This window comes from Branchiostoma lanceolatum, chromosome 10 (assembly GCF_035083965.1).
Source record: "Branchiostoma lanceolatum isolate klBraLanc5 chromosome 10, klBraLanc5.hap2, whole genome shotgun sequence".
Taxonomy (NCBI): domain Eukaryota; kingdom Metazoa; phylum Chordata; class Leptocardii; order Amphioxiformes; family Branchiostomatidae; genus Branchiostoma; species Branchiostoma lanceolatum.
The window spans coordinates 17,805,628-17,822,176 of NC_089731.1; positions in this window are offsets into that span (position 1 = coordinate 17,805,628).

Sequence of the window (16,549 nt, forward strand, 5' to 3'; positions counted from 1 at the left end):
GTTGAGATTTATTTTGATTGCAACATGAATATTACATACACTGCTCCGTATGTTACCTGACCTTTTTGTGAATGCATGCTGAATACAAATAATAGATCTTGACATGCAGGCTGGCTGTTTGTACCTCCTTTTAATGTTCAGTGCAATGTCTATGTCACATTTACAGATAAGAAAACGGCCCAGCAGTCATTGTTCGCTGGCGTCACTGGCTGGCCACATTTCTGGGGACTGGGAGATCCCAGTACAGCACAGCGCCAGCCAACCTCATCGCCAATATTGTTGCCGACTGGCCTGAGGCGGTGTCTGTGCTTGCAACCAACAACAGAACCGTCAATACACATGGCAGGGAGGGGTACGGGAAGCCAATCGACATGTTGGTGGAGCACTATAACAAGTATGTTCATCATAATTCGCAATTTGTAATGTATACATATATTACTGGTATCAAGCAATATATTGAGGCTCAATACATACAGTGTATGGATCGACGATTGAAAACTGTTGAGGTTTACTTCCTTTAACAGCATGATTGGTATCAATTTCTGCAAGTTTGTATTTCGAACGAAAAATGTTTCACATCTCGCTTAGGACGTTTAGAAGCTGATGTGGTAGTTATTCCTAGTTCATCAGGTTCTCGCTCGAACGACAAATGTTTTTGACATTGCAATTCTTGATACATGTGTTTCTCTGAACATCTGGACGTTTGTATTTTGAACGACAAATGTTTTTTACATTTTAACGTTTGTTTCAACGTTTGAACTGATGTTATAATTCTTATACACTCGTCAAACTTTATACTGACTATGATGATCGGCAAGGTCTTGATGCAGAAAGTTTGTAAATATGTAAACTTCCCTGGGGAACGGGTGGCCATGTCATTTTCTGCTCAAGCTTGACGCGTGGTCAATTAGTTTTATTTCTAACTTTTCATTGTCCTGTCCCTGAAAATTATTCACATAGATGCAAAATCTACAATATGTCAATACCTATATCTCATTTCCTTGGTACCTTTCGGTGTGATACATTGCATTCTATGCTTATAGCATTTTCTGAATCTCCGTAAAATTTTGACAAACAATAAATTCTATTCAAACATTCTATTGTAGCATCCTGGACTTGAATGTGGAATACAAACCTATTGCTATTATATGGCCACCAATGTACAATGCACAGACCGTCTGGCGGGAGGCTAGAGACAGTCTAAATTCAGCGTGCAGTCTGCACGTAACGACAGATCAGGAACAAGAACTCCAACGTATTGTAAGCGAAATACGAGCAATGCGGACAAGACTACTGGCCCAGAGGAAACACCATCCGTACATGGACTCAAGAAAGTATCACGACAGCTGAAGGAAAACAACACTTAAGGAGTGTTGAAGCCAAACCGATGCCGCATCCCAGCAGAGGTTCCAGCACAACACCGGCCCAAAGAATTGGTGTTAAATCCAATCATTAAGGTCACATCTAGTAAAACATCATTGGTATAATTGGACATGAATCCAAGCATATCTACTATTGGCAAGAGTATCATTCATACACCGCTGCCTCTAAATTATAATGTTGGTTATCAAATATCTGCGATGATGAGATTAACGACAGAATCTACTGGCTTTACAACTAACAAATCAAGTGCCCCAAACAAGGAAGGTGACACTTATAAGGACCTCAACTGCCAATGTCTTCAATCAAGCTAGATGTTGACAAAGAATGGGGACGACAAATATTTCAGCAGGATTTACTGCTTACATGAAACTCACTCCATACCTGTAAATAAGGAGGGATGGGAAACTGATGGGGGTCTCTTTAATTATGTTTCAAGTAACAGTAGGGATTTAATGATTTTTTTTCAAAGAAAATGTTCCATTTACTGTCATTAGACAAAGGGTGATAATTTAGGACGATAGATGATATTTGAAATTACTCTAGATTTGTTTCATTTTTGTGTAGCAAATAATTATGCCCCAAATACTGATGATCCATCCTTCTTTGCCGACCTCGAAAATAATTAACAGGAATTTACAACATCTGGTATATGTACTATAATAGTGGGGGATTTCAAAACGTAAGACCAATGCTACAACTAGAACATTTACGTATCGATGCATAAAGACATTCAACAACTTGCCTCCCCGTGTGACAGCCGGACGCTTTCACACATTCAAAGAGAACACCAAAACATGGTGTAAAAACTACAAGCACATGCGTTTGAACACAGGGTGGTGATGAGTAATTTCAACTAGGTGTACAGTTCCAACCGACACCTAGAACACAAAGACAATGCGCCCAGCCTACACGATACAGTCCACCGGTATGTAGAACCACTAAAAAACTACGATAACACAATAAAATACATACAACTGCAATTCCACAACCTCACACCCTATCAACATTACTCTCTTCAAAACCATCTCAATATACACCTCTCAAATACAGAACCTTCCACACAATCACATCTCATTTCAAACTTCAAACCATGCTTGTAATCTACTGTTTACATTCCATTACAGGTGCACACACCCAAAAAGGCAGAAATAAATAAAACTGAAAGACTGTTCCGTGTTCCTGTCTAACTCAACTTCACAACAGGTATGTTCACAATGCTCTAAACTATATTTCGATTTATTCCTAATATGCGATTATTCAATCATCCATATTACTTACAGCATATATTTTCAATGCAATACCTCAACACAACATATATCAACAAATATTTACCATGCTACAGAAAACTCAAGCAGTACTAACAAAAATTAGTAACAACTTTGGTTTCCCCTCCCCAACAGATTGCAGCTACAGCTTCTATGACAAGTCATCAAACCAACCACACAGCCAACACTTACCACATACAGTCAAATACTACAGACCCACAAGTACTGTTCAACAACCAGGAAGACTTTCTCAGACAACACACGCAACACAACATTGTAAATCCGCATTACCAGATCAATGACCACTTCCAACTACCTAGTACTTTCAACCAGCAACAATACTTCCTGCACATCCCACAACACCCATACCAGAACATTAACGATCAGCTCCACCAACTACCACCAATACAACATAATATACCAGGACATTTCATGGCGACCCCCTACATGATGCTCAGACCTGCAAGACCAACACAGCAACCTGTACGACAGGAACCACCAGTCAGCATAGGTCAGTCTTAATACTATATCTTTAACACAATTAAAATCTTACATATAAAGACATCTCACAACTAACAACATAACCTTCTCAACAACATAATAATTCAAAAAGTACTTTACAGCAGCTGCTAAAATCGACTTTATTGTGAATATTGACATCTCATCCCATCCAGTGTATGTTGCCAAAGGAACTTCCATTAAGTATGGATAATGGAGTTGGCAATGAACTTTACATATTCGATGAAAAACCTCTCGAGATGATCAAAATAGAACACAAGTAACCGACGTATCGATGTATACTTTGAAAATTGCATCATTTAATAACGCTTCAAATTCTTCCGATAAAATACGTTGGTCCAGGTTTGAATCAGATTAAACTGCTCTCCTTTCAGGGTGATCCTGGCGGCACTGCATTTCAACGAAAATACGCACAGGGCTGGACAGCTGAAGCCAAAAGACAGATTAGGGAACTTCAGTATCTACGTCCGTTTTGATGAGGGAAACCTGAAGAAACAGGTCATGGCGAATGAAGATGACAAAACTCAGTGACCAGTGGGTCGAGATAAACTTGGCAACGTACAAGACGATCATGTCCATGATTTTGACAAGAACACCGAGGGCCGTACTCTGAAACTGTCATACGACTACGGTTCCATCATGCACTTCGGCAGCCACGTCTTCAGCAAGAACGCCCTGGAACCATTACGGCCTAGCGTGTTCTGAACGGCACATTAATGGGCGCCTGGAGCAACACTAAAGCCTCAGTGACCTGGACATCGAGAAGATCAACACCCTGTACCAGTGCTTAGGCAACAGCTTGTACTGTGGGTGAACCAGGGCGGGTGATATTGGCACTTTTCTTTGGGGGCTATTTTCACAATACTGCTGTTGGTGAACGCATAGGAAAGTGAATCGTGGCTTCTTACCCCCCCCCCCCCAAAAAAAACAATGCTACTTGCTACCTACCAGAAGCTATCTGTGCAAGAAACGTACTGAAACCCAAAAAAGTGAGCAACTAAACGTGTGCATCAATAAAGGTGAAGTTCACATTGGAGAGTTTATCGGAAGAGTTCAAGTCAGTTAAGAAACAGGCAGGATAGAGACAAAGTTTACAGTGATCGAAGGAAGGAAGAAAGCAACATCAACTAAAACTCTTTGAACAAAAGGCAACCTTTTCTGCGAAAGCCAAGCGACTGCGATATGACAGTATGACATCCGACCAAGTGGTGCACAGGCTGGTAGATTGAGTTGGGGTATGTGTCAAATAAAATATCTGCAGAGCAGTTAAGGAAACGCTTGAACGCTGTAGAAAATGCAAGGTCTCTCGCTTATTGGGAAGATGTTACCAGTTTAGCTAACCACGGATACATCTTATACCTAGTGTCAACAATATAAGACGATAAAGTCTTCCTGACTTATGAAAGGTACTACAAGAAGAATAACGTGAATGGCTCGGTCCAGGCCAAGGTACAAAAACCAGTGCTCTAAATTATAGCGCGATGTGGAGGGTCGTATGAAGAGCAGCTGCTCTATGCGGAAACACGACGGGACGACCTCCCATCCCTGTCCAGTGTGCAGACGGACGGAAAATAACAGATTAACTTCGATTCTTCACAGGAGACCATCCATCCCGCCAGTTCGAGTTGGGGAAAAAGCGAGTTGGGCATTATTCCTGTACATGCCCGGTAGACATGAGAGCGGTAGATGACTACTGGAAATGCTGTCATTGTGTCATCAAAGACAGGCAGAACTTTATTATGGAGGGCCCAGTAACTTCTCAGATGGCATCTTAAACTATCCCCTATCTGTTCTACGCTATGACAAAGGAGAAGGAACAGCAGTTTAAACTTTAACACACAGCGGCACAGTTGACTATTCATCAGCAGAAACAATGAACGCGAAGGCCCTCAGTGACAACTTCAAGGAAGCATTTTATGGAGTGAAGAGAATCAGCGCCCAGCGGACGGTTTCGCAGTCATTAAGAAGTCGATCATGTCAAGTATGGTGAATGCCAGGAAAAAGAGCAAGACAAGGCGGGAAAAAGCAGCGCGCACTTTTGCCAGGGGCCTGTTCAAGAGAGGAGTCGAAATGAAACAGACTTCAGTGGTTCAGAGTCTGATGGATATGAGGTGAGGAGAATGTCATTTTTATTCAGTATACAGTTACATGATAGCTATCACATGTATGAGAACTGTAAGGCATAAATCATTTACTGCTGTTTCAAAGAAGTCAAAGTCAACAGATCCATATGTAGAATTTTTGTAAAGCACTTTTAACTTTTATTATGTTATACACTACTAAAGATTTTGTCTTGAAGTACATTACTGTAAGATAATTCAAGAAAGGGGAGAGAAAAATCCAAATATTGATTTAATATAACAAGAAAAATAAGTCAATACATACAAGAAATTCAGACTTGAATTTCTAGAACTTTTTTAAGGTTGAAAATGTTATAATCTAAAAAATAGTTTCTGAACTTAAGAGAATTTATTAGGAAAGTGTTTCTTATTGTGAGAATTTCCATGGAAAGAAACAGACTAAGTCTTCAATTTTTCGATCTTATTAATTCTTATTTTTTTTAATATTGGAAAATGTGTCCAAAAGTTAGGAAAAACTAGAAAAGCAAGAAATAATATTTTTGGTAGTGTTATTGGTTGTGCTATTTTTTAGGTATACGACCGACTTATGCTGCCAACGCAAGTGGTCCACCATAGAGAAGGATGTTTTGCCATTCTCTTTGCCACCTAACAGTTTCGGTACTACATCTATGGCCGTCCTTTCATGGTGCAGTCTGACCACAAGCCGCTGACATGGCATCGGGCAGCTACGAGACAAGAACACGCGACTAATGAGGTAGAGCTTCCTGCTCCAGGAGCATGACGTCGTGTTTGAGCACAAAAAAAGGCATCCAAAACGGTAACGCCGACGGCCTCAGCAGGGCTTAGGACATATGAAGTCAGTCAGTTGTCTTATACTTAGTTATAGTGGAAATATGAAACAAGTTTATTCATGCTGTAGAATAGCTTAAGTAGTAACTTATAGTAAGGTAGCCTATAAGTAAGTAGCAGCCTAGTGGACAAAAGATATAAAGAATGAAGTTTGCGTGGCTCTCCCAAATATACCGGTGTGTTTGTGTATGACTTAGGTTATGAGAACCTACCACTTAACATAATGTAAACTTAGTTATAACTGGAGTAAAATTCACAAGAAGATAGACTAGGAACAAATAGAACATACGACCCTAAAGCCTATGACCCTATTTCCGAGCTGAAAGGTAAATATGATTTGAATGACATATGGAGGTTTCAAGGACAAGTATAGAGAATGCCTTCTCTTGGCTGGGGAAGTCTACCAGCAGCCTCCAGAAGGCATTTGAGAGTAGACAGCGGGAGGCAGAGAGCCAGCGGAGTGGCAAGAACATGATCTCATGGTACTAAAGATGCAACAGGAACGTGAGATCCGTACGGTCACTAACATTATGGGTCAGTTCATGGCCATGATGAGACAGTTTATGAATACCTTCCAACAGGGAATCACCCAGTACTCATCATCTAAACGGTATTGCATTAACTGAATGTTATTGTGTCAAATAAAAGCAAAATACGAAAACATTATGTTTCGTACTAGTGACAAGTCCACCCTCACTTTACAATGGCCACCCGGCACTGATACATTCCACAGGGGGACGATGCATTTCTTTCTGAATCCGCGGCCGTAAACTTCTGGAATACCGTTTAACTCCAAATAAAAGACTAACGTACAACTTACATCTTCAACAAAATTATCATCAAAACATATACATTGAGAAAAATAATAGTACTACAATCCCCTGTAACAAAAGACTTATCATCTTCACATTCAATTAGATACAGCATTTCTCCCTGTCACTTGTCCCTTACCTGTCTTAGACAGAATGTAATTTGTCACCTCGTTCTGAACAGCACAACCAGCTTCCACAACCGAACAATGAACACCGGACTCCTCCTACACTACTACCACCGCCACAAACACCCGCGCACCAGCCGCCTCCTCCAAGCATATACCGTCCAAATGCTCCACGGCCAGAACCACAACCGCTCCCGCCACCACATCAGCCAGCGACAGTGCTTATTCCGTACACAGCCACCATCATGAACTCTTCAAACAACTCATTCTTCGCACCTTTCCAGAGCCAGCCCTTCATCCGCCCTGCCATCTACCACTACTTACCCCAGTCTATCAACCAGCCCATCTATCAACATCCCATCACCCCTCTACCTTCAACCACACCGATCAACTCTCTCAATCCCTTCATTCCATTTCCTGCCAACACATCAGCCCCTATTATCTACTACACAATCCACACTGCAACTCCAAACATTCCATTCCACTGATCACCTAGACTTGATATAAACTTTTCCTTTTCTAAATCTCTACTTTATGTATATATTCTTTGTGTTTTGAAAAAAGCTATAGTGTCTCCACGCCGCCACCGCTTCCGGGCGAGGTTCAACTCGAAGAAGCAAGGTAAGAGCGGCCGCTCTTATACAATTAACGACAACGTAGACAAGAAGGTGAAGGTCAGCTGACCACAGTACTAGTGGAGCGTCCACTTCCCGGTTCATGGGAAAGGGGGCACGGTTACATACCGAACACAGTTTAAGTGATTCTGTCACTGGCAAGTTAACCTCCTTAGCAGACGTTATGTACGATGCCACCTACTACGACTGGCCGGTCATGCACGAAATGTATGCAACTCAGTCTAACAAAATTCACCCTTTTGTTTGTTTGTGATATACCAGCGTCAGTCCCTTTTAATTCGCTCATCGTTGTATAGAATAACATTTCATCTAGCTACTGTGCCACGGCTGGACAATGTGATCTGGGATTGCTGGATGAGGACAAACGAATGCAATTATAGGTTAAGGCAAGGTCTTACTATCTAACTCCCAGTGCAGAGTTTATTTAAAATTTCGGTTGTATAGAAAATACATGGTATAAGTTCAGTGACTATATTTTTGGAATCACAGGGCCACATGTTTTATGTTATTACGATTTCAGAGTACATGGCAGGCATTGAGGGCGAAAATCCGTTTGAGAACAACTTCAGGAAGAAGATATGCAACAACATCAACGAGAAAGCCAAGTCGCAGAAGCAGAAAGGCACAGACAAAACATCGAACCAGCACACCACCTAAGCCATATTTTACTTTACTTGGCTATGCTAGTGTGTCAGTGGGTTCACACCGCATTGCTGAGTTTGCGCTCTGCTCAGCCGACATTTTCACGGCTTGTAATCTGAGTAAATTGGCCTGATTTTCTTCCCTTTACTATTACGAGTGGTTTCGTGCAAAGGTACCTTTATTTAGTATTCCACCTCCTCTACTGCAGTAGTAGTAAAAGGACACCATTTTACTGTAAGTCTAAAAGTAGCCGGGTGATCAGGTCTTAATCTGCCCCAAATGTTCCCACAATACCGGTTTTTTAGACATACCTGTGCTACATGACAATGACAGGAGAAAGGTAACACCATCTGTAAGGAGAAACTCAAGCACCCTAAAAATAACTTTTTCTCCAAAAGTCAAAATCCTCTTGCTGGGCCTAGAAAGATTTATGGCTGCGAAGGGAGCCTCGGAGGTTATCATAAGCAGTCTTTGCAGGCTCCAAATGGGACAACAACAGAAAGATACATTTAAGGAATAGGGCCTAATCCTCAGCGGGGTGGCTCTTGGAGGCCATCATTCACAACAGCTAAGTTGTAGATGGGGCTTACAATATCCCTATATTCTTATTCATGGTTTCTGTTTGTTTGATTGTTAGCTAGTAAGTTAGAGCGCAGGACAGGGGACACCCCCCTCCAACCCGACCCGACTTGGGCATTGATTGCCCAATATAAGAAAATATTCTATTTTTCAAGCGCTGCACTTATTTACCAGTGAGTAATCAGACGGCCGCTGCACTTTCTTATAAAGCTTCAATAAATGTCTACGGACCACCGACCATTTTCTGTTTAATGACAGGGAACTTAATGACATTACATATTTCTGTCACATCAGATTCCTCCTATATTCCAGGTTCTTATGTCACATTTAAATGCGGGCCATTCTGGGTTCTTTTAACAACATACTCATGATAGACAGTCAAATCTGAGAGTCAAAGGGATAGTATTTCACTAACAATAGTTGGGCCTATGTCACTGGTATAAAAACATATTTTTGCACTTCAGATTCCTCCTCCATTCTAGGTTTTGATGTCACATTTAAATGCGGGCCATTCTGGGTTCTTTTAACAACATACTCAAGATATGATAGACAGTCAAATCTGAGAGTCAAAGGGATATTATGTTTCACCAACAAAAGTTGGACCTATGGCACTGGTATTAAAAAAAAAGAGCGATGCCAAACCCTTTCCCAAAAGATGGCTCAAGAGGTGACTACCGAGTAATTAATTGAATGTAATAAGTCTTAGCACTAATTCTTCTACCCATTTGTTGAGTGCATGCATGGGTGCGGAGTCATTATTTCATTTGTCTCTGAAATTATTGTTTCAGTGTCGAGACACCCTGTACGCGAAATTCTTCAACAATGCGTGTCTGCAGTACATGGACAAACGAATATTCTTCGGGAACACAAACTACAGCCTGAGAATGGGTCTAGCTGTCCTCGAGTTGGTACGATCCCTCATATGATATTGTTTTCTAACTTTAACGTGCCATCAGTTTTCAATCTAATACTTTTTTATACGAAACCCATTAAAATGTTTATACAATGGCTGTGATATCTTTTCCTGAATGAGCCCATTGATAGACCAACTACATCCAGGTACATCAAGTTCGGCGTGGCAAATCCCCACCAGGGTGAGGGTAAAAGGACACTGAAAGCGAAGACCAACAATTTTCTGCAGGACCTTCTCCTCATCTTCCTGGGCAGGGTGCGGAAGTTTGGAACTCTACCTGCTGTTTCGGCAACAACAACGACTGCAAGGAGACGGCGAACGACTCCTGTCCTCCTCGAGCTCGGCGGGATTCAATTCGTGCCGCCAGCTTGGATATCGAAGATTCTGAATAAAAATTGACGGAACAGACATAAAACCTGCATTTCAGCAGTCCATGAAAGGAGAGTTGAACGGGGACGCTGACCTAAAAGATGGCAAACTAGCCGATATAAGAAGGACTTTGATGGACGTGTTGAACAGATAGATAACGTAGACACCAACCAGGACAGGGTCACTCTTGAAAACAACCTCACCACGCTAGTCAACACACATGGTGGTTTGTCTGCACATCTCCAACCCAGACATCAGGGAGGTGATTTCAAAACATAAAAGTAACAAGCCAGCCCTACGGGCATACACAAGCAATATGTTAAAAAAAGAAATGCCAGCCAGCAGCCTCACACGTACTGGTGGTTATGTTGCAATTGTCTGATGAAGAGCGGAAGGAAAAAAAAACAGTTTATACCATACTCCAGCATCCAGGACCAGTACATACGAGATCTTACGAAAACCCTTAATGGGAGTATGGCGTTTTAAGGACTCCTAGCTGTTGGTAAGCCCGGCATAGATGCAATAATTATAAACCATCGACATGCCCAAAACGGTTCTAAGAGTTCAATGACAAATTAGAACCATATGGACTAAAATGTTATCGACTTTCCCACATTTGCCATCTATAATGAACCTTGCACTGAAACCTCAGCAAAAACATTAATCAACCTCAATCTTATACCTTCTGCCATTTAGGAACTGTCACCGATGGGGGGTTCAGTACGCTAAAGACACGGGGTGACGCCCGATCACTCCATATTTGGCAGCTCATTCACGATGTGCCATGGAAGCTATGTGTGCAACCATATTACCTCCCGTCTACCCAGCTTCCCAGCAAGACCCTATCTTAGGAAGATGCTGCAGCAGATTGATAGTATTAGTTTGACGAACTGATTTTATTTCTTGATGCTCTATTAGAAAAAAAATGCTCTCTTGCACACGGCACATATATTCAGATGGTAGGAACACACCCAAACATGGGTTGTCACAATCCTAATATATGTTTGCATAATTACAAATCTTTCCTTACGTTTTGGAGAATAATGTTCACCACTTTAATGTGCCTTGTCTCTAAACATGAAAGATGGCAACCTTGCCCAGAGTTCGACTTTTCAAAGTGGACAAATCATCGAAGATGTAAAATAATTTCTGTTTCGACAACTTGAAACTGTACCTGATATAAAAGTGTGTTCATGAGTGAATAGTTAATTTTGCATGTAAAAATAGTTTCATTTTTGTTTGATAATTTCTGTTTCGACAATTGTGACATTGTACTTGTACAGTTGAATGCGCTACATAAACAGTTTCATTTTGGTATGATAATTCCCGTTTTGACACTTTTCACATTGTACCTGATTTCAAAATGTATTTAGGAGTGAGAGTGAGGGCAACTTGAGCGGGGTGGAGAAAATTGTGAGACTCCAAGTGAAAGTGAAAGTGAGAGCTCAAGTGATGTAAGCTCTGACTCTGAGGAGTGAGCCAGTATCCTTTTAACCCCTTGAGATGGGATTACAGTTTAGCAGTTTGTTCATTGTTAGTTACAAGGTTATGTTACCATTACAGATAAACAAAGGAAAGTTAAGGATAACACAAGACTAGATAGGTAATGAAGTTAAAAACATGTAAATTTGGCTTCTTTGCATTTTGGTTTGTAAGTGACGTAAGTTACAGTTTCATTTATACACATTTTGAAGGTAGGTGTGTACAACATATGCAGGGAAACCTTTATACTAGTGGTGAATTGGTATCCTTGGGGCGCAAAAGGTAAGTATTAACTTTTGCTTTTTGTGATTTCAAAAAGAAACATGTCGCAATTTTCCTATCAATTCTTTTTTGTACAAGTAGCTGGATGGCAGTAGATGACTTTGATCAGTCCTGTTGTACATACAGGATAAGCTGTAATTTTTATTTATTGCCATATTTACGGTGTACACACTGCAACTGGGGCATACAGCAACTGACAAGTTGTTGTCTAACATTCATACCAACAAGTGCATCCTACCACAGGTATATCTGACGGATAATGTCTCTTTGATTGGTTTCATCAAAACAACTCATCTCAGGATGGAGAGATACTAAGGCAAGTATTTCTAAGGTTGGAAAAAGGGCGAAAAAAATGCTTATTTCCATCTTTGAAGACCCATAATTCAAAGTGTCTGCATCTAAAACAAACAACCTTAAGACAGAAACGTCGGAAAACCGTTAGCTTCATTTCAAGCCGTCGATGAGGTAAGTTGGACGCCTTTTGCTTCCTATTCAAATGTGGTGTTTGCATGGATGTAGTCGCATTGTTGCGGCCGTAGAACTTAGAACGACCGGAGATCGAAAATGTTGCACGCCGCCAGTATATAGACTGCGGGCGGGTTGAATTTCGTAAACAAACAGGATGGCGCATGTAGCCATGATGTAATCAGTGTTATGTGTCACCATGAGAGAGAGCTGAACTTCTTCTAATAAAGCGCTCAATGTGATCTATTTCTATTGTACATCAGTTACTTTGTAACGAAACATTGATCTCATTCTCAGTGACAGGGAGTTGGCAGACTGTGAACTAGAACTGTCAGACTCAGAAACAAAATTATGTTAAAGTTAGATGTCTAAACAAGGTAACAACAGAAGCAGAAAAATAGATTGGCAGTTTAGTTTGTGCCAACATTTAAGACCATTTGTTAAGAATGTATCATATGACTATAATTGTAAATTGTATTGTATTAACTCAAATATTCTGTTTATTGTATTTCATGCAGGAGCATGTACATGTAGTCACTAGTCTGTGACTGAGGACCCTGAATAGTGCAGTACCTGTATGATGAACTTCCCAATCAACATGTAGGACTAGTAGGGACAAAAGGACCTGTAATGGAACATGACCAGGCAGACGAAAGTCTCAACCTTTGCTTGAAGGCTTCAGGGAAGGATAAATCCCTCCTGCCCCTGGTGAATTGCGACAAAGTTAAGTTGAGCGACAAAACCCCATTAAGGGGAGAGTCGCCCCTGACCGACCCAAACCCCTGGAGGTTAATTAGAAATTTGCAACGAAGATATATGGAAACGCACGAACTTATGTTAGGACTTGACAATGTTGACAATGGACAGATGCCAAAAGGTATAAAGTATCATGGCACAAAACATTTTTGGCCGTTTCAGATATTTCATGGGAAAGACAACAGAATCAATCTAGAAGCTAATGTGGGTGATGGACATGGTAGTCTAGGCTACCGTATCAAGATTATCCCTGAGTTGCAGGAGAACATAAATTATCAATATCACTTATATCTTATAATCGTTCGTTAGTGCCTGGCTCTCTACCACTCTTCACCTGCAGCATACAGGTTCATCCGCGATTCAGACTCCTCTTCCTTCTACTAACCAGAACAGTCGATCGATACAGCGGAATCACTGATCTGACCTCAGGCTTCAACCCAGACATCCCCAAGAAATTGCTAGAAGAAACAAAATTAAATCAGGTGCCAGAGTGAAAGAGAAATGTAACCCTAACCTTTGATGAAATGAAGGTCAAGTTCAATCTGGTATACTCCAAGGCAACGGGTAGCCGATTGGTTTCACAGAGCTTGGCTCCATCAATGAGGAGATGAAAGGCTTTGAGAAGCTCTGTCAGAGCCAAGACGTTCAAATAGAGGTGGACGCAAGCGGAGCTGACCCTGCTTCAGAGCTGGCGACACATGTACCAGCATGCATGGGGAGAAATGTAAGGGGAATATTCAGTTTGAGGTTGCATATTACCTCAAAGCTGTTAAGGCTGACGCACGTCAGAAGGTTTATCTCGCTGGAGTCCTGGGGATCATCAACAAGACTATCACGGCCCCATTCTTCCGTCTGCTATGTATTGAGAAAATTGTGCTGAACATGAATGTCCACCTGCATCAGATGCAACTGTGCCTTGAGCGGTGGTCTAAGGATGCCAGCTCTTTACTTGCTGGGGAGGCTCTGTTCAGTGAAGATGGTTAACACCCGCCACAAGGATGCTATGTTTGTATCTCTCTTTGATACCACTGAAGATGATGAATTGGACAAACTAACATTGTGTCGTCAAATTAACACATAAATAGTCTATGGCTAAGCCATTATCTATTATGTTCTTTGTAGCTTTGTTTCCTACTAAACATGACCCCTTCCCTTTACATGTGAACTGCTGTATACTAGCATTAGAAGATACTTAGTCCTTGCAAAATGTTGAATCGTAACACAGGCTACAAGCACAACAAGGGACGGTGCCAATGCTCACCCCCCTTCATTCTGTGGACCTTTCCATCAGAGAAGAAGGACCCGATTGGGAGAAAACAGTGGACAAAGTTGGTTAACAGGAAAGACTGGAAGCCAAGGGCGTAAGTACTCAGAAATAGAAATGTACAACATGAGTACCTTCTATGAACAAATATATATATATCTGCTTATACATATATAATACCTACAAACCAGTCTCTACAAAGGAATACATCAAACAATACTGAACTGTAACACAAGAAGATTTACATGATAGAGCAACAAACTGTCATCAGGCCATTCAAGTTATAAATGAAGGGCAGTGTAACATCTACAATCATTAAATACGTAGTTCTTTATACATATTCAGACACAATTGATTACTTTCCATCAGTTTCATTCAAAACACAAATTAATTCTGTCTAAAAACACAGATGCATCATACACAATCAACTTATGGATATTGTCTAATATCAATATGGGTATTACACGGGTTGAAAGAATCATACATTGTGTGTCACTAATGCATAGTTCAGTGCATACATGGGTTTACAGCAATATTTTCTGACATGTTCTCTTTACAGGAAGTCGAGGATATGCTCCCGACATTTCCGTGAAGAAAAGCCAACGACAGCAAACCCACTCCCCACTGAACACCTTGGGTATGATGTCAAGCCGCCATCTACAAAAAAAAACACCTGCAGTTCGACAGCCACTACAGAACCCATCTTCACGTAAACCAGCAGCAAGTAGTGAAATCATTAGTGATCCTGACAAACCTGAACATAGTGTCCAAGATGAACAATCTACAAGTTCTGTAAACCTTAACCATGGCTCTTATTCTGCATTTTCTACTCAGAATTTCAGTGAACACAGCTACTGTGAACAGAATTTCAGTGAACACAGCATTGTTTGCCAGAACTGTATCAAACTACAGCAGGAGAATGACAGGCTCAAAATTGAACTTGATCTGTTAAGAGGTGGGCACGCCAAGAACAACAACAACACTCCAAACAAGCCTTCAAAAACCCTTACAAACAAACTCATCAACCGGTTCATTAACACTGATAAAAAAGTATGTAGGAACACTGGTCTACAAACAATAGCAGTCCTAGAGGGCCTACATAAGTCTGTGGAAAAGAAGGCGAACAAACTAGCTATTGGAAAGGAACAAAAGCTGTGCACATGAAGAAGGGGGTTGGAAAACACACCAAAAGCCCCAAAAAGTTTGGACCAGTGCGCAAGTTAGACAGTCGAGATGAACTCATCTTGGTCCTCATGAAACTCAGACTTGACGTAACAAACACAATGTTATGTGACATTTTCAATATATCTGAAGGACTCTGTTCTACAATCATCAACACATGAATTCCCATGCTAGCATCTCATCTGAAGCCACTCATCTTCTGGCCGGCAAAAGAAGCCATCCTACAACACATGCCCCCAGATCTTGAAAAGAAGTACCCTTAACTAAGATGCACAATAGACTGTACTGAAATCTTCATACAGAAACCAAGACACCTTGAGCTTCAACAACTGACCTGGCGCGACTACAAGAAACACAACACTGCAAAGTATCTGATTGGCTTTACTCCCAATGGCACCATATCCTTCCTATCAGAAGGGTATGGTGGAAGGTACTCGGACAAGACCATCACACAGGATTCAGGTTTCTTGTAACTGGTGGACCCGGGAGATGTCATCCTGGCAGACAGGGGTTTCACCATAGCAAGCGACCTGGTCCGGAGACAAGTCAAACTGGAAATTCCACCTCCTAGCTCTGGCTGGATCCAACAGACAGCAGCAGCCGTTGAAAAAAAACAAAGAAAGTTGCCAATGCACGAATCCATGTCGAAAGAGCAATAGGTAAGCCTGGCAAATATCAGTTCAGTCAAGGATGTCTTAAACACTCCCTGGTTCAATGAAGTATTTCATTGAAGTTTCAAGTCAATTATTAAAAGTAATATTTAATTTTTTTTAAGGCCGGATATTAAATGTTTCGCCATCCTCCTGCAGAACACAGTGCCAGTCAACATGCTGCCACTACTGGGTGATATTGTTGTTGTCTGTGCAGCACTCTCCAACCTGCGACCTCCATTGGTGGGAACATAATTGTACAGGTAAGCTGGACATTCATTGGTTGTTCTTCCTGG